This window comes from Neopelma chrysocephalum, unplaced genomic scaffold (assembly GCF_003984885.1).
Source record: "Neopelma chrysocephalum unplaced genomic scaffold, ASM398488v2 Primary Assembly neopelma1_68b, whole genome shotgun sequence".
NCBI classification, from domain to species: Eukaryota; Metazoa; Chordata; class Aves; order Passeriformes; family Pipridae; genus Neopelma; species Neopelma chrysocephalum.
In genome coordinates this window covers 889,014-909,031 of record NW_020897728.1, presented here as the reverse complement: position 1 = coordinate 909,031, position 20,018 = coordinate 889,014, and the positions used below count along the sequence as shown (strand labels likewise).

At 39.8% G+C, this 20,018-nt stretch overlaps 1 protein-coding gene across 2 annotated transcripts in view; it reads left to right on the top strand.

Annotated features, from left to right (window-relative positions):
• The window catches only part of WWOX (WW domain containing oxidoreductase), a 494,604-nt gene that overhangs the window by 391,194 nt on the left and 83,392 nt on the right, over window positions 1–20,018 (top strand). The window lies entirely within an intron of this gene.

Below are 20,018 nucleotides of genomic sequence, written 5' to 3'. Positions count from 1 at the left end.
TCTTCTCTTTGCTCTTCCTTTCTGAGAAAGCATCTCATTGCTTCAATGAAGAGAATTTGCAATGTTTAACAAAACATTTTCCTGACAGGCACAATAGGCAAAGCTGGGGTGTTTTTATTCCAAGATTTTATGGATTCTGATATGCTAGACTTGTCAATACAGAATCACTCCAAGACGTGACACTACGTACATATCCATGCAGGAAATTAGTTGCATTTAAGTAAAATTAAAAAAAAAAAAAGTAAAATTGTGTAAGAAAGTGGGGGATATTGTGATCCATTTCCAGGTTTTCTATTTAAACATGAAGGATTTCACTGGCCTGCTGGCCATAAAAGACTGTGAGTTAAAGAGTCATTTGGCTACACTTAATCCATGCCCTGGAAACAATCAAGAATTGTTCCCCACAGTATATTTTGTAGTATTTTTGTCTTGTGATTGAGGGTAAGCTGCAGTCATGAGATAACTGGGTGCAAGTTCAATTCACATGCTAACTCTTATTCCCAGAAGAGTACTGTGGAGACATTATATTAAAACTTTCTGCTTTGTCTATACCTCTGAGCATTATTACCAGGCTCTGGAGATGTGTATGTACAGCTGCCTTCTGCTGGAGTGGAGTCTGTATCTGAGGCTCATAGAGCCAAGCCCAAAAAAAGATGAATCCAAGAAATTTCTTCCTCTGCTTTCCTTTGTTCTCTAAAAATTCTTTATATTCTTTATAATAAACAAGACTTCATTCAAAATTCTCCAAGTACCTTGCAAGTCCCACTGCCAAAGGCGGGTACTCATCATTCCAGTACACTAATCACTCCTGAAGTTGTTACATGTAGTTTAGTTATTTCTGGTTTTAACTATTCTTTAAAGCAATTAATTATAAATGTGCTAGATAGGGTTTTTAATTAATGAAGTTTCAGTGTTTTCTAAAGTTAAAAATAAATGCTTCCATCAAAACTAAAATTCCTGTGAAAGAAAAGCAAATACAAGTATCTGTTTTGGTTCCAAACCAGCCGTCTCCCAGACAGCACGTGATGGCCATCTTGTTTACATGATTTCAGAAGATGGCTTTGACCACAAGCCAGAGTGCAACTGTTTTTTTACATAGTTTTGTCTGCGTTTAGCATGGTTTCCTTTTTATTGGCTGTGTGATATGTTATCTGTCTTCATTATTCCTTAAAGGCGTGCCTCGCCCACCGGGGCAAAATGCGAACTCATCTCAGCCCATGCAGTCAGGTGACAAAAATCACTTTTGCAATTTAGACATAAACTTCCTTCCACATCTGACCTTTTACTCTTGAGCAGGGAAGTTTATTGACTCCATTTCCTAGCAGTAGTAACTAGAAGGGCCTTCTTTTCACCAATCAATCCATATAATTTTGCGAAGAAACAGAGCGTGCTGGTGGTGTGATTGATTTACACGTTATTTATCTTTTTCTGCCCAGTTTAAATTGGTCAGCCTGATCCTATTCACGTGATAAAAATCATCATGTCTCAAATTACTTACTCAATAAACTGTGGGTTTGTCTATTATTAGTGATCATTAGTGTTATAATACAGCATGGAAATTTAGAGCAAATTAACTACATATGCAAGCTGCTGGGCTCATCTGCAGTTAATCATAAGCATACTGTTCAAGTGGGCAGAGGATTTTGCAAGAATATTTCCAGGAAGAATTTGTGGGAGGAGAGCTAAATATCCTTGGGTTGTTATATTTTTTTTTCCACACCATAATCTTGACCTCCCAAATGAATGTTTATCTGAAACACAGTCAATGTACTGAAAGTACAAAAGAGAATTATAGCTCAAATTAAAACAGCTTTCTCGTGCTGCCAATTCCAAGGCCCCAAATTTTTATGACCGTAAATAATGAATGGAAGTTCCACGTTGGTGCAGCCCCCGCAGCCTCCCCTGCAGACCTGACAAGGCTCCTGGTTCAGTCGTTCCCCTTTAATAAAGGCTATCGTGGCCCTGCAACAGAACGATGTGGTGGGATGTACAGCCTTGCATGTTATCTGATGATGACACACACACTGAGCACTGTGAGTTATCACTTCCAGTCACTATTATTTCCTATGAAAATAATAGCTTCCAGTCACCGTGGGTTGCTCTGAGATTGCCTTCATACTGATGTAGATTAAAAGCGAAGGGATTTTCTGATAATTACTGGTTTGTCTGGCACAAGAAGGCACAGATGGAGGGAGGTTTAATGTAGAAAGAAATCATTAGAAAACAGTCCTAGCTTTCTGCAGTTTGCAGTGCCCATTCCTCATCCTTAAATACCACTGCAAGCTTCAGATGGGATCTGGTGACCGGGGCTGGCTGGTCATCCTGGAGACATCTATAAAATAATACAGCAAAGGTGCAACATAAATATGCAAGAACTCAAAGAGTTCACATGCCTTTGAGGTCCAGGTCTGTGAGCATGGCCTGGGAACACCCACACAATGCCTTCTGGAACCCTTCCATAGCCACCAGCCACAATGGGGGGTTCTGCAGGGCCAGATGCTGGTGGGGCTGTCCCTGCACCACAGGACTCTGACAGGCCTGACTATTTCTAAAGGTACAGGCCCTTTTTGGTTTTGCTTTGCATATTGTTAGTGAGATGAGTGAATCTCACGGGGAGAAAACACACCCTGGGTTTGCCAGGATTGCTGTGCATGTGTGGCAGGTCTTCATGCTCTTGCTTTTTTTTTGGTAAAGTCTGCTAGGAATCTGTCACAGCAATACAGGTGGAAATGTCCTCTCCAAAAACAGTGCTGTCAGGAGCTATTTCATGAGCTTCTGCTTAAGCCTCCAGGTTGCAAGATCTATGTGTGTGAACACTCATTTTGAGATGCAAGGGTTTCCAAGGTGGTTTTTATTTCCCACATTTTTAGTGCATCAGGGCTAAGGGCTTGGCTGTGCAGTGAAAGTGTCCTGCCACAATGCTTCACTGAATGGCACTTACCAGCTTACTTTATTCCTCTTCTTAGCAGAGTTCAGGGTGAGACTCAAAACTCCTATTTCGAAGGCACCAGGAGACATTTTAACTGCTCTGCCACCCCGCCCCAAGAGAGAACAATAGGCACTTGTTAAAGTATCATGTCCTATAATATGTCTTTGTGTAAAACTGGAGTTTCAAACCTTTTTGTATGACACTTGGCTGGTGCAAGACAGCTTCTCCTACCCATCTAGCCATCCATCCATCCATCCATCCACACTAGAAATAAGTACCTTTGGCATACTTTTTGCTGCAAGTCTCAGCAGCTTGATTTCCCTTTCTCCATCCCATAACTGGCCACCTAAAGAAGAAATCCTCAGCTCCAGGGGAGAGGTCATACCCTCTCCAGTTCTTGTTGGCAGCAGCTTACCTGTGCATGGCTCCTTGTGCTGTATGAAATATTTCACTGTCGGTGGAGTAGGGAGTGTACTGATGGCAGAACACCAAGTCAGTGAGTTTTATCTCTGAGCTTCACACACACACAAGCACTAACTTCAGGTTTCACCCACGGACGGTATTTCTTTTCCCACAAACATCCCACTCAGTTGGGTTATCCAGCTCTTGGCTGGATAAGGGTTAGGGGGCTGCAGTGGGGGGAGGCGGGGGTGGATATTTGGCCCTTTTTCTGTGATCTCCTCTGGTGGAGCTGAGGGAAGCATTCAGCTGTGCTGCTTGCTCTGCAGTGCAGATGGAAGTCCTCAGTTCGAAGCCCCCACGCACATGCTGGCACACCTGGATAACAGCTCTACCTGTTTACAAATTACCCCAATTTTCTGCTTGATTCAGCAGTAACTGCTTACCCTCCCCCGTGATGTAATTAGGCCTTCAGAGTTCATGCGTGCCTATTATGATCTCTCTTGTGTTTTGTCTTTTTTTTCTGTAGCCGTAATCATATATATATATATGTATTAAAATTTCTTATCAATTGTTCAGCTAAATTATGCACAGTGGGCCATGCTAGCCCTCCATTAACATAAAGTATGCTAAACAACGTGTTTTCTTTCTGATAATTATGCTCTAAAGTACCAACTGCTTATTCTAGTGAATTTACCTTCCTTCTAGTTGTTCATATTTCTTCAAACTTTTAGCTGTCTTCATGGCAGGGCAAGTGCTCCTTCTGCTGTCAGTGAACCAGCCTAATTATCTTTCCTATTATCATCAGAACTTCCAGCTGCCTAATAGCCGGGCACTCAGTGTTGAAATGAACTATTATAGCCCATCCAGGATGATTGTTGTCTGATCACGTAAAGATCTTTCCATCAGTCGAAACAAAATATTGCTTCCTAACCCCATCAAGGAGTTTAATTGCACGATGCATGTAACAGAGCTGTGCAGAGAAGGGTTTTTGGAAGAGCCTGCCCGTTTTGCTGCCGTGCCTTTAGCATCTGTGCCAGCTCTGAACTTCGCTCTGTCAGAGTGGGCTTGCAGTTACGTCCAACAGCCAGCAAATGTTTGACAAAATCAAGTTGTGGGAGCAAAGATCTCCTAGCCCAGAGCCCGCTCTTTCAGGGGCTCCTGAAAAGCAACTACCCTGCTCTGCAGACCTAAACAGCTGGATGAGAGCCCAGCTGTTTGAAAGCAGGAAACAACTGGGGTTAAGCCCAAGGAACGTTTCTAATTTCTTTTTTTTTTTTTTTTGAGAGCTTAATTTTGAAAAATTTGGCTTTTGTCTTCAGGTGTTCCTGGACACCTCAGACATGAATATCCCATTTAGGATTTTTCTAAAGGTAATTCGCTTAACTTCCTACGGGCCTCGTGTAATGAAAAAATGCTCTTTGATACGGCGCAGTCAGCTTTTGAAGTGTTACATGGCTTACGTGGCTAAAAATAGGTAAAGCAATTCTTTGGAAAACTGCTAAAAGCAATGAGTTTCATTTTACCTTAGATAAGGGGTGAGTAACAACCTTAAGAAATTAGAACAATCTGTTTCTTTCTTTGCCCACAAGATCAAAACAGACATTATCTTCAAGATACGAGCGTTGTTGGTTTTTTTTTTTTTTAGTGGTGAATGAGCCAATGGAAATATTATTATTCTTCATTATTTTTTTCTACCCTGAACAGGAATATCTGACCATAGAGAGTGTTAGTGATATTTAAGGGTACTCATTATCTCCTAGAAACTGCCCTACAGCACCATCTCAGCACAAATTTGGGCTAGGAAAGTCTTTTTTTTTTGGTCCTCATTGTACTCCTCTGAAACTTCTTTTTATTCAGAAAAAAAATGCAATTTTCAAAGAAGAGGGGTAGAGTTGTTTAGAGTACACAGCCTTGGACTTTTACTGAATGTTCACATGATTTGAGACGAGGAGAAAATAGTGTGCAACACACTGGAAATTACATGCACTTTCAGAAGAAAGAAATCTAGATCAGAAAGAAGCACCAAAAAAGCAACCAAAACAATCTTTAGATTTTCATAAAGAATTATTTCAGACTACTTCAACAGTACCAGTGTAAGATTTATAATGAGGGTCTCTTGGACTATTCATTTTCATGCAGTTGACTGAAACATTTTTAGCTTTTTATAAATTTAGGTCAAGATTTAATTTTCACTAGTTAGAACAAAAGCAGAGCTGTTCTAGCACAATGGCAGTTGCAGACACAGGAGGCTGAGTCGCACTCAAAACATGAGAAAATAATATGGGTGTCAATTTTGAATATGTAAAGTTGTGTCAGCGTGTGAATGAAGATCCAATTCATTTCTATGAAACTTTAGACTAATTAGTTTTATAATTTGCACAGTAAGGTAATGTAAATGTATTGCTGCTGCTTGACTTTTTCCTTAATCCTTTGAGTGAATATTTAATCTTTTTTTATATATTAGAATTAAAGCAACTTGGAAGATATGAATAATTAATCTAATTATATGCCGATCACTTTAATTTCTTTAATGTTTTAGATAAAAAAAAAACCAACTTTACAAATTGGTTTAGGTTGGAAAACCCTTTTAGAGGATTTTGTATTTCATCAGTAAGTGCAATTTAGAGGATACAAGCTCTGGGAGTGCAACATTAAGTTTACTGTTATGCAAATGGCACAGTTAATCCGGGAGCTCCCGGTGACCAGATTCTCAAGGTGTGTTTGATGAATTCGTAGCTTGAATTTCAGAAGTGAAATTTGCCAGTCAAGGAAAATGAGCAACCAAAGAGCTTTAAAATACTGAAGCCTGGCAAAGGAAAATGTTGTAAAGAACCGGTAATCTGCTTATTCACTGTGCGGACTAAAGGACAACAAAAATTGGAGGAGTGCATCTTGCATTGTCTGCATGTAACAAGGACTGTATTTTGCAGGGTGGAGGATAGAAAACCAATGTCCCTGCAATGATGCTTCGATGTAACTCTAATTATATACAGTATGAACATGAAGTTATGGGTAAATTGAGAGCTATCTAGTTTGCATACATCTGAGCATGACATGCATATGGAGTGCTGACTGCTTAACTCGTGGAAAATGTAAACCCTGTACAGATCATCACAAGTGTAGGAGTTTGTATCTGTCCTATTATGGTTGGCTATTTTTAGTGACATCCACAATCACTTCAAATTCCCTGTTGATTTGAAAAATTTCCATTTTTTTCTCCTTTAATGTGTACGTCGTCCTCTGTTTGTACAATTAGCAGCTTATAGCTAACTCCTTGGCTCTTTCCCTGCAGCCTGCTATTCCCTATTTTATGACTTTATCTTCTGGGTTTTTTGGTGGTTTGCTAAGGGAAATGAAAGTACTGATCATTACTGTAGAATTAAAAATAGCATCTAACAGCTTAGCCCAAGATCCAAAAATAGGCTCTCTTCCGGCTTATCCTGTCAAATATAGTGGGAACCCTAGTAAGGTAACATCTGTGAAAACCTCACTCTGGCTTTGTATCTGCTTTTTCAGAATCTTGCCCTTATGTCTGCATAATGCAGTAATTTAAGTCAGATTGTTGATTTTTCTTGTTTCAGATACTTTGCCATTGAGTTTTCAGGAAAGGTCATGGGTCTTCGAGACTTATTTTCCCTTATGATGCCTCACTGTTTTATGATATATTTGTATGTCATTGCTGAGGAAAAAGGACAGAGTAGCTATAGAAAATCTGTAGACAAATGCATACTAATATAAATGTTGATCTTCCTGTGCATGAGATTTCCATATGTCTTACCTAGTTTGGTGTCCTAAGGACTAGGAATTTGTCATTCACAAGGACAAACGTAGACTTTCCATCCTGTGCTGTTAATGTTAAGGCATCATGCTTGACTAGTGGAGATGTGCAAAATGTATTGTGGTGGCCAACCCAGCTGGACAGACTGTGAAAGAAAATAAATACTTCTCAAATAGGAATACTTTTTCTCACCCCACTTCTCTGGTAATGGCTGTGACATCAGGCATAAAGTGAAGAGGTAGGCACTAGTCTAAGTTTAAAGGCCTGGAAGTGCACTTCTTGAAGCCATACAAATATTTTGGTGGGAATTGTCCATACCAAAGTTGGGAGGGAGAAGAGTGTCTGAGGACCTGCCAGGGCAGAGGCCTGTGATGACATGGAAGTTTTCTGCACAAACATTGATTCTGAAACTTCTTGTAGAAATTCTGGGTGTTTCTATGGTTTTGTCCATGAGGAGACTGAACTTCAAAAATATTTACCAAAAATGCTAGAAGCACTGCTGCAAGTTCCAGCACTTCCTCTCTCCCATGTCTTTTTTTTTTCCTGCAGTTCGAAAAGTTTGATTTTGTAGTTTACCTGTGTTTGTACAACACAAAAATAACATGGGCTTTGCAGAGGACTCTAAGACACGACTGCTGTTTATTTTCAATTGTGAGCTACGCAGATGTAGACAAAAATGAATTCTGTGCTTATTTACTTTATTTTCTCATCAGTCAGCTGGGCCAGGATCCTTTTGTAACTCACTGCTTGCCATGTGAACCTGCGAGTCCTCCTGGTTTTGCTGGCCGTTGAAACCAGCTGATGCCATGACTGGAATTGTTCTGTAACCCATCCTGTCAATGTCTATTGTGCTCTTCTCTCAGTTTAGCAGGTTCCTCTTTCATCTGCCACAGCTTTGCTTGCCTCTGTGAGCCTTCCTGAGTTATATTTCCCTCTTCAAACACCTGGTGTCATTGTTCGGTGCCTGGGAATTTCCCACTCTCCAAATGAAGTTCCCTGCAGAGAAAAATAGTCCTTAGCTTCATCATAGCAGCCATTCAGTCAAAGCACGTTAGTTCAGATTAACACTATTATTGTCTCTGGCCTGGTAAGTTGGTGTTAAAGGCCTTATCAGCAGCAGCAGATATGCAGAAGAGAGGTAGATCATTTTGTAAAGTAACAGCTTCCACATATCAAGAAATTCTCTGCATCATCATTTTAAATGAATGTATCAGAATTCCCACGAAAGCTTAAGAAAACAGTAAGCTATATGGCTGATATGACTCCTGATTCAATTCCGTGGATCTCTAAAGGAGTGTCTGTAGAACTATGTCAAAGTCCACTCCTTTTAAATTCTGTAGGATTTTTCTATGAAAAAAGTGTGTCTAGTGTGTCTCCCTAGAGCAGGTTAATGTTTGTGTATTGTCACCCTGACTGAACCCAGCATGGGAGCTGAAGTGGAGCAGAAATCAATGAAATAGCATTAGGATGCAATTGTCGCAAATTATCAGAGAAGAAAGGAGACAACTGTAATTCACGAGAAGTAACACTTTACCAGCTGCTCTCACTAAGCATTAGTTTGGTGTGTTTTCAATTTCAAGGCGCTTTCTCTGGAAAACACTTGGTCCATAATGACCATTATTATCACCGTCCTAAAATTTGTGGAATTTAACCTAAACAAATTCCTCAAGGCTTGCACTTAGTACTGATGTGCTCCATCCTGTTCATCCCCAGCTTGTGCCATGAGGATCGTGCTTCATTTTGTGGATATTGTATCATTCCCAAAGAAAGCTGCTACGAGCTGCTGTACAAACACCCTGGGTTTGGGCATCAGTGTCTCTGTGTGCCCTATTTTGCTCACGGTGCCAGGCAGGACAAGGTCACTGCAGAATTTCTGTGGTGGCCAATTCCCTTCTGTTTTATTGGCAGTCATCACACCCAAGGTTTTGTTACACCCCTGTGACAGCCATAACTGTGTGGTCACCTCTTGCCATCCAGCAGTCCTTTTCGCTACCAGTATCTTAGATTTTACCCTTTCTTTGTCCTGTTCACTGTCAGGCAAATTACTGGTAGAATAAAATATTACTTCTAAAACCAGACAAATATTACCTAACTAGAAAATACATTTTACCCCCATGCATACTGGGGGGAAAATCTAAAATTTTAAAACAAAATCTGAATTTTGTAGGTTACAGTGATAATTGTCTCTCTGATGCTATGTAGTATTTGCATTTTGTCATTCATCAATTTTGGGGTTTTTTTCAAGGGGTAGGATCACTCGAGGGGCTGGTTATGTCTTTCATTTCCTGGTTATCCAGTCAGCTCCTGCTCACGCCAGCAGGAATTGAAAGCTATTATCAATATTGAGAAGAGGATTTATGTGAGACAAGAATGGGATGTCAGTCAATCGCCTCATAGCAAAGCATTCATATCCCAGTAACCACCTCACAACTATCAGTTTGTCCTGGGGCTCAATAGGGGATCAAAGGCTAAATCATCACCAAAGCAAAATTAATCTCCATGCCAGGTCAGGATGGAAACCCGTGAGGAATGTGCCCATGTGCAAGGGAATGTCTGAATAAGTGTGAGAGTTTTCTTTGAGTGTGCTTTTGTTGCAGCTCTGCTCTGAACAGGACACTCGAGTCAGTAGGTTTGCAAAACTGCACCAAAAGGGCATTTATTTATTAAAAGCGATATACAGATTGTTTTATATCTGATTACAAGCTCTCCCTGCACAGGAATGAGGTGAAGCCTAGTACTGTATCAGGAAGGCTGGGGTGAAGTCTGGTTCAGTGATCAAGTTACAAGACACTGAGACTGTAAAGCTGGGGATCAAGTAGTAAATTTGGTTATTTACAGTGTAGAAAAGGATAAGAATCACTGGCCATGGTAAAAAGAAAGAGATTTGAGATTTGAAGAATTAGGGTGATAGGTAGGACTGAAGAAGCCAAGGAGCAGCCCAGATTGATGTGTGTGTGGGGGTGATAAAGGAGCTTATGTGAAAATGCCTTTGCCTCCCAGCTCCCTTTCTAGGCTGCTGCTTTTATGTCTGGTCAAATTTATCATCCGTCTCCCCTGATGTGAATAGGTATGGGGAGGTATCTCTACCTTCCTATCTGAATCTTACTCTTTTGTTTTAGGACTTCTCCCCTTTCTTCTCTGTCCCCATAAAAATCAGTTGTAATGTCTACCTCCCCAGAGATCCAGTTTTAAAGGTCCTCCAGCTACGACTTTTGTTCCTTAAGACTTTTGATATTTGGAGAAGGCAGAACCTTGCCAAAATGGATCACCTTCATTTTATATAGTGCAAGCCTGTGCATTACAAAATGCATGTGCAGCATCTCTGCATCACTGTCCACACCACTATTGATTATTCTTGAGGATCTGATCACAGACCATTTGATTTAGGTTCCCTTTTTGAATATATAGCCTCTTTTATGAAGCCTACTCTTTCCCATCACTTTCAACCAGGTTTCTTTTGGTCTTCCTTTATAAATGCTTCAATATATGCCTGTCATTGCCTTCCTATTGCTGGGGGAAACTTTGTCTCTGCAAAGCCTTCGGGGTTTTTGTTTGTAGTTTCTCTGTTTGTAATACCAGAAAATTTTATTCCTTAAAATATGAAATTTGATCCACTTCAGAGAAATGTGGCTTTTCTAGGAAGTAATTACCTTTGACTCAGTCGAGAACAGTAACCTTTTAACATGGATAGATATGCAGGTATCATGTTTAGGTCACCTTAGCACAAACTGTGATGCAGAGCATTACAAGTCAGTCAGGAGCTATGAAGATTCAGTTCATAAAGTACGAGTAGAACAAAGTGCTTGAAGATGGAATAATGGCAGAGGTGAGAAAAGGAGTTTGTTTGGTTGAGAAATGTAGGAAATGTATTGAGAGGGAAGGAAATATGGGAAGTGTGGCTGTATACAAGGAAGTGAAATACATCTCCTTTCTATATCTTTCTGGCTAAAGCCAAAATGATATCTGTGAAGGCTCTTGAAAACTGAGTCCAAACATGTTTTAGACCCTGCAGAGAACATGGGATGAGGGCTGCCATGTGCCAGTGTGTTAGACCTCATAGCAGACTCAGCTGAGGCATGAGAAAGTCAAAGAAAGTCCAAATAGATGTGTGAAGTTTGCAGAGAAACACTGAAGATTGATTTAGTAACAGATGTGTTCGAGAAGAAGATTAGAGAGAAGCAAATTTAGGAAGAAAATCCAAATATCAATATGCCTGCAGCTCTAGGAGTTTATATTAGGCTACTGAGAAGATTAATCAGATTTCAAAAAATCCAACCGGTGTAATGCACGGCAGATTGTGCTCCACAGCATACAAACCACACAGCACAATTTGCTTTTTTTGCAAAAAGCATGGTTTATATATGCAAGTGATTTCCATTTTTTCTGCTGCCTTCTTTTTAACCCATTTAATAACCTTTATGATCACAGTTCAGTCAAGTAGCAGCAGCCATGCCAATAACAGCATTCCAGCTGGGTTAATGAATACACACATGATTTCATGAAGGAATATATCTTTTTTGACCCAATTGCAACCTTTCCTATTTCAAGCTGTTTAATTACAAGATGTATTGGTTGGAAACAAACACCCATTTATGCGACATTAAGAGTTTAAACAAATTCCACATGCAATTATTTTAGGCACCAAGTGCCTGTGATTGGTATATGTAGGTAACAAATTAGTGGCACAGTTGATAAATGCCTTTCACAGAACAGATGCAAATAACCAGACTTCTGTGTTCCTTGAGTCTGCATGATAATAGGTTCTTTAAGCACCCTGCTAAGAATTAGGAAATTAGTCAAATGGGATCATATTTAGGTTGAGCTAATACTGCACAGCTGAATTTACCCACCATTATCTGTGGGCATAATTGGAGACAACTGTTTTTTGGACCAGCTGTGCAGGTCACAAAAGGATAATAATGGGGGCCCAGCCTTGCCATGTCAGATTGATAAATGTTTATAGCATCGTGTGACTGGAGGAGCTGGCTTTAAACAGGTACAATTTAGTATTTTTTTTTAAAGATTCCTAGAAGTGAATATGCCAAATTAAACTGCTCATCAATTCTGCATAGTGTGAGTTGGCGGAATTCACGGGGAGAAGAGAGAAAAGGTGTGCTAAGAGGAAAAGCATCTGAGTAGTGTCAGATAAAACTTTCCCAGCACACATAATCTATTTTACACCTTTCTGTTAGGTGTTTTGCTTGCTATTTTCTCACCTTTCCTTTCCCTGGGTGGGTAGGTTTACATCAATTCACGCTGATATTGTGGAACTTAAAGTGCCACTTGTGCACTTCTGGATTTGTCACTGGCTCTTTTTAGCATTTAGGTTTAATTTGTTTGACTAGCTCTTCTTGGTATTCTGACAAGTATTTCTTTTAAATGTTACATCTAACTACAGGTCTTTACTATTGCTAACCTATAAATATGTTAACAGCTACACTATGTTTAGAAAATACAATGTGATATTAATGTGAAATGTATCTTAGCTGAATCCATTAGTCTCAAGCAGGTAAATAGAAAAGCACATTCTGATTTTAATTGCAAGGAATACGTTTCATACTAAATGTCTGTCCTATTTTTTACTCTCTATAAATGTGCTGTTAGGATTTACTTTTGTGTGTCCTGCGTATATACTCTAAATTACACTTTCTTTAACTGAATTCATTACTTACGATGAAAAATAGAGAACCTTAATTATCTTAACTAGGTGCCACTAAGGTTTAAATTATCTAAATAAAATGTAGTTTCTGCTGAGTGCTCTCCTTGTACTCTCCTTGGAGCATCGACATGGATTTAGCTGTTACCATAACAGAAAGGGGGAGAGGTGAGAGATCTAAAAGGTTTAATTTTATTTTAAAATAGCCATTTGAACGGTGCTCCTGCTACTTTTCCTGAACTTCATAGGATTACATCTGCAGCAGTGGCCAAAAATATTTGTGGAGCCCGCAGCAGACTGTGAGGTGACTGCCAGCAGCTCAGCTTTGGCTCTGCTCTCACCGTGGGCTTCTGAGTGTGGGTCTTGGCCCTCAAGTCCTGAAAAAATAGAGGGATTTAACAGACAAGGCAAATCTTTGCCTGCTGATGGCATGGTCTGGCTGGGAGGTGACTTTATGTCACCAGAGGAGCTGTGGCCTCTCCTAAAAAACCTCAGGGTGGCCTCTCCCATTTGTGTGCCGTGCATCCGGATGGTGCTGCTCGTTTTGAGTAGCCAAGGTTGGGACTTCTTCCGAGGGCACACTTTGATTTCACGAGGGAGGAAATGGAGGCACCTGATCAGTGTCTGAGCAGCAGCTCCAGGAGCCTGGTGTCTGAAACCATCCTTCAGGCGTGGTGTCAGGTGGCTGTCGCTTCCTTCCTCCATCGGGACTCCTTGGGTGAAGGAAAGTGTTCAATTTTCAGCTCATTATTGGCACACTCCACGCACAAACTATCTAAAGTGTATAAATGGATTGCCTGAAGAGTGTTTTATTATCGAAGTAATTGCTGTATTTTCTAGATTAACATTTGTTAGTGGAGGAGACTGAAATCATCGCTGGTTATCTTATCTGTGAGGGAAATTTTATCTTTCTCAGGCCTCCGATATCCATGAGCACAGCAGATGCTGATAACACCAGCTATCCTCAGGTTTTCAGTCTCCAGAGCAAAATGATCTTCCTTTCTCTGCTCAAGTCGGCATTGTAGGACTTCCTCAGGGATCTGACTTTTATAAAAGACATCAGAAAAGATCCTCTAGAGTCAGAATTAGTATTTCTACCAAAATCCAAATCAGTTTTCTAGTCTGTTCCTTTCCAAATTAGAGATGTTTCTTGATGCTGTGGGAAGGGGGAAGGGAAGACAACAGTTGTAAAATGTTTTTATTGAAACTTAAAGGCAATTATTTCTGAATTCCCATTTCCTTAATTAAAAGTGTCACCGATTTGTATTTAATCAGCACTTAACAAGCCTTATTGTGAAGGGAAAGAGCTAAACAATGTCTGTAATAGACTGGGAGGGTTAGCTGAACTTTGTTTAAATATAAAGGGAGTAGTGCATCTGCTGAAGAACTAAGCCCTTTCAAAGTTTAGGACACTCACCAGCGCCATAGAACATAAATCACAGTGCAAACTGTGTGATTATACCCTGCAGGGAAATAGACTGTGTGTTTATGGGGCTCTTCACCAAGCACTTAGGAATAATCTGATATAAAGCAGCAGGGGAGGAGAGTAATGACAACTTCAAATTAGTTTAATGAATGTTTACATTAAAAAAGGCTTTTCTACAAACCTGAAAACACAAAGTGACAGTTTCCTCTCCAGACAAAAGAAACCCCTCTACTTTTCCTTAAAGGACTGGCAATGGGGAAGACATTGTAAATTTAACTCTTTCAGTGTGGTGGATCATTGTATCTTTATGTTCAGTGTCTTGCTGTCATTACAGTGAGAGTTGCTGGCAATCCAATTATAAACACCAGGATCTCGTTGGTAGCTCTTCTATTTTAAATCACACTGATCTCACAGAAAAAAATTGCTGAATTTCACTCTCATAAAAGAACGAACATCTTCTTACAGTGAACTCTGTCAGGCTGGTCTGGAACAAATGCTTAATATGTCTTTGGCCATGTTCATTCAATAGGCTGATGTGGGGTTTGAGAGTTCCTTTTTGCTTCAAGCAGGAGGTAACAAGTTTATATTACAAAAAAAGGAGGGGTGGGCAAAAAAAAAAAGTAGAAATAATGCAGTACTTCCAGTTTTCTTCTTAAGCTGAAGGTAAATAATGTGTCAAAATTCACACGTGCACAAGATGTCATTATATATGCTGAATGTATCTGAAAAATTACTGTGCATTTCAGCTCTGGCATTGCAGCATTTTTCACTGCAGCCACGTCACATTTTTAAACCTAGTTTTGTGAGGCATTTCAAATTGCATCAAGTGGAAACTTGGTTTTCCTCTTTCCAGAGTAGATGTGAAGTTTTCCACTAAGAATTCTGCAAATGAGTAAGTATATTGAAAAAGAGGAAAAAAAACAGACAACAATTTTTATACCTGAGATATGGGTTAGAAATAGAAGTTAGAGGTAGGTTAGAAGATAATTTCCAGTGTTTTGAAACTTCCTCAGCAATTATCTGTGTGTGAAATAGTTCTGGCTATGACTATTACCATACAGATACTTACTGAAATATTTTTGGCTTTTGTCCAAGGATGTGAAGAATTAATAACAAATAAAGTACCGGTTTTTATTAAGGAACAAGTGTGTTTCTCAAGCAGCCATGGGAAGCCCTGATTTCAGCCACTAATTTGTCAAGTGCTCTTCATACTGGGGGTTTTCTTAATACAGTATGCAACCCACAACAAAGCTTGTCCTGTGAAGCTTTCCTATAAAATAAAATGAAGTTTATTTGTGTATGTGTCACTCAGACATAATAAATCTCCTGTGATCCGAATACTTTATAGTTATTGCAGATGCCCTTGAGATTGGGATAGACTTTGCACTCTCACAAGGTGGAAAGAAGAGTGTTCTTCTTGAGAAATAAGTACAACCCACAGTAGAGGTTCTGCAGCAGCTTTTCTGTTTATCATGTGCTCGATGTGATGTGGAATATCTTTAAAGGAGAGCAGATACAGTGCAAGTGAGGAAATCAATAGGGCTTCTGGAATGAAGCGTGATTGACGTTTGTAAAGTTGTTAGAAAACGCTGCAAACTATTAGAAAAAAGTGTCAATAAAGTGTGTCATTTCAAAAGAAGGATTAAAAGAAAATGATTGAGGCTGGATGATGCTAACTGGGAAGCTTGGGAGTCCCTCAGGTTGCAGAGTGCTGACTGTGGGATACGGTCAGTGGAATAACAAGAGTTTTTCTGCATGGGTGGGAGGTGCCATGAAATCATTTCTTATTATGTTCCTAAGCTGTGTTTTTTGCTTTGTCCATGCTATTGCATGTTACAACCTGCTTTTATCAACCAAGCCTGTGGTTACTGTAATTGAGTTCCTCCTGTTTGGTCTGTGCAAATATGAAGGCATTTTACTGACTTTAAGTTTCGCAGAGAAAGTGTTTTCCTCTGGGAAGCATATTAAGAGCACATTAGAAAACTACACCATCAATCTCTCTGGGAATTTCCTGCACTACTTTTTGTAGTTCTGTGGAAAAGCAACCTTGTCCATCTTACTGGTGGGTTGGGATAAGACATCCAGGATGAGCACACTGCAGGTGAATGCTGTGCACTTATATGTTTTTTTCCAGTGAATTACTGTGTACCCTGGTTTAAGTCTTCCAAAATTAGAGCCTGATTTTCAAAGAAGCAGAGCATCCATGCTTTCACCTATAATCAGCTGAATCTGTGAAAGCAAGTCTTAAAATTACTGCTTTTACAGAATATTTCCATGTTCTTTATAGGCAGTACAGTGTTTTCATATATATAGTTTTTATTGCAGTCATGCCTTCAGCCATCAAGTGAATCTGACTGAGAAAAATACTTAAACACTGACTGAGTCAGGGTTATAGCACATGGAATGCCCTTTCCAAGCAGTAACTCTCTGGACTGTAGCTCCAACCATCTCAAAACAGTAAATGGCAAAAGTTGCTTTATTTTCAATTTAACTTGGAGGGTTTTCCAGTACCTTTGGTGCTGGAAAGCCCAGGGCCCCCCTTACAAAGACCCTTTAGTTGCCTTCAGTCCTTCCCTAAGGACAAGATTCCACATCTCCATCTTCACCATCTCTCTTCACTCTCTTGACCAGTGACAGGACTCAAGGAAACACTATGAAGCTGTGCCAGGGGAGGTTTAGATTGGATATCAGGAAAAGGTTTTTTTCCTCCTAGAGGGTGATTGGGCACTGGAACAACCTCCTCAGGGAAGTGGTCACAGCACCAAGCCTGAGTTCAAGAAGTGTTTGGACAACACTTTCAGGCACATGGTGTGATTTTTGGGATGTCCTGTGTAGGGCCAGGGTTTGGATTCAATGATACTGATGGGTCTTTTCCAACTCAGCATAATCTATGGTTCTATATTTTTGTTAACCATTTTCTCGTGATAAAGCTGTCTCAAACATGGCCCACTCTTGAATGCACATAGTTTAATATTGTAATTAAATATAAATTACTCTCTCTCTGTTTTACATGCTATGCCTACTTCAGTTTAAAGCTCTTGGTGGGTAATTTATCAGGAGATCACAAAGTGCTAAGAATTATCTGAAAATAAATTTTATTTCCTGTTACATTTTTACAAATAACTCTCCCTCATGGAACATTATGAAGTACAGAAAAGGAGACATCTCCTGACTTCTACTTGAGGCAGTGTCTATCTGGATGTAGAAAGCCTCAGCATGCAGCACTGACATGAGAGCCAGTATGATGAATATCATTTTGAGTTGCCAGTTCTTTTACACACTCTGTGTAGACACTGTGAACTCCACATTAATCATTACAAAGCTGTGGCATGACCAGCAAACACCAACTTTTAGTCCAAGTGTCAAATGATTGAGAATATGTTCAAAACAGCTTTATTCCACTGATGGACAGGGCTGCTTAAATAAAAAACATAACAAAAGGAAATCCCAATTTGCCATCAAAGCTCCTTATATGTGCTTTTGTTATTCAGACATTACACAAACTTGCATTTGTGGAGATGGATTATTTGTTTATTGGTATGTATAGACGTAAGAAGAGTATCCATCTAACAGCCTTATGTAACTTCATTGTGCTCATGAGAACAGTCACAGAATCAGCTGAGGAAAAAAATGCTACCAAAAAGACTTAACTTAGGGGAAAAATCTATTAGAAACTGTCTGCATGTCAGTCTTGCTCAGAAAGCTGTAGAAAATAAACTGGAAACATGAAGCAACTGTGCCCAGGGTGTTTCAGGAATTAACACAGGGAAAAAGTAAAACATAAGTAGTTGTTTTGGCCTGTCTGTGGATTGCTGGCTAATGCATACAGAAAGGGGAGAGTCGCTTTGTGCTCTTAAAGAAATGTTGTTCTCTTTTCCTCCTTATCATTTGCTTAAAACTGTTTTGCTGAGAGGCAAAACCAGGAAAAACTACATTTATGCAAAGTTCTGTAAACGTTAGTCTCTAAAGTTTGCTGTTAGATACAGACACAGGAGCTTCTAACCCAAGAAGACAAAAGTCCTTCTCCTGCAGCTGTGGTCAGGAATGTGATGTGACCCTGTGCTCTTGTCCCCTGCTCTGGGATACCTCCAGCTCAGGGTATATTAAACCATAAGCCTTGTAACAAAACCTTACCCCAGTCAGCCCCAGAGTATAGATTTACCTGGAGGGCTCCAGGTAGTCTGGGTAGGTGACCAGACTGTGCTGTGGCATCCAGAGCAAAGGGCTGCTGGCAGGAGTCTGCACCCTGATATAAATAACACATCCTCTGAATGCTGAGCTCTGCTTTTCCCACCTCCTCCCAGTAAATTTGATTTCGGGATACTCTCCGGAAAGGGAAAACCCTACTCAGCAATAATCAATCAATTTATTATACAGGGACAAAGATAAAACTTCACAAAATAGAGTGTGGTTTCAAACCCCTTTGCCAGGCTTCTCTGTTCAGGTGTACTTGGCCCAATTTGCCCTCCTGAAGCAATACCAAGATGCAGAAAAGCTGGTGTAAAGCAGTAGGTAGAAAATCCCTGACTCTTCAACCCACTGTGTTTTCAATAAGGAGGACAAAGTTTCTCAGGAATACAGGGCTTATGGAGGAGTCACTGGGGAAAATTAATGTTTAATTATAACTGCATTCGAATAGTGATAGAAAAATTATGTTTGCCACACATCTCCGTTTTATAATTTTGCTGTAAAATTATCACAACACCCTCCTGTGGTTTCCCAGCTGTATATGTGTGACCCTGCAAAGACAAATTCAAAGACATGTAATGTGATGCCTGTTACCAGGCTTGGAAAGTGTGAAGATGTGCAGTTTGTGCTGCTGTTTGCTCTGCCCTAGATCCAGCACTAAGGAAGAAGTGATTGCCTCTCTAAAGGTTTTTGGTGGCTCTCTCCCTTCCTTGCCACTGGTCATGGTGTAACAGAAATTCCTTGAACCATTTCATCTTCCCCCAAAAAAGCACTTTTTTCTCCTTTAAAATAAGTTAAATAAAAGAAATATGATTTTCTCTTTTAACTGATGTACTCCAGCCTGGATACCTCCACTTTAATATTAGGTACCTATGTACCTAAGGTAAGAGCTGGGCTTCCTGGCACTTTCCAGCTGAGGGAAAGTGGTATGTGCTGCCAGGCACCCAATAAAATCAGAATTGCCCACTAGAGGTGCCTCTTCCCTTTTTCCACCTCACTGGTGTGTAGGATCTGAAACCAGGCACCCCTGGTAGATGCTAAAGTTAGGTGGGACAAGTGGTAGCCTTTACACATAATTTAATTTGCTGTGGACTTGATTGGGATGAGGATTTTGTTCCATGTGTTAAGCTTTTCATGTTTCACATTGATTTTTACTTGTAGTTTTGTTTTAACAGTTGAAACTCATGGCAAGATAAAGAGCTACCCTAGGAATTTTGTCAGTGATACTTTGAGATGCTTACAAAGGATGAGAACTGTTGCATTAGGGATGGAAAAGTTTGATATTCAAATAGTGTCCAGATTAAATAGTTTTTTCACTGCACTATTTCTTGTCTGAGTGAAGTGCCTGAAGTAAGCAATGAATATTTGAAATGCAGGCACAAGCAACTGATAAGAAAAATACAATTACAACTAGCCCTAAAGATACTGCACTTAAAGGGGGATCACACTTATGTGCATTTAGAAGACAATATTAATAAAACACTTAAAATAACTTCATATTAGGGAATTAGGCTGTTATTTTTTAATGAAACTCTGGGGCCATTTTATCCAGACAGTGTAACATTTTATTCATATAATAGGAATCCAGATAAAACAATCACTTTTCTTTAGTAACTGGAAGCTGTGAATTTTAACAATC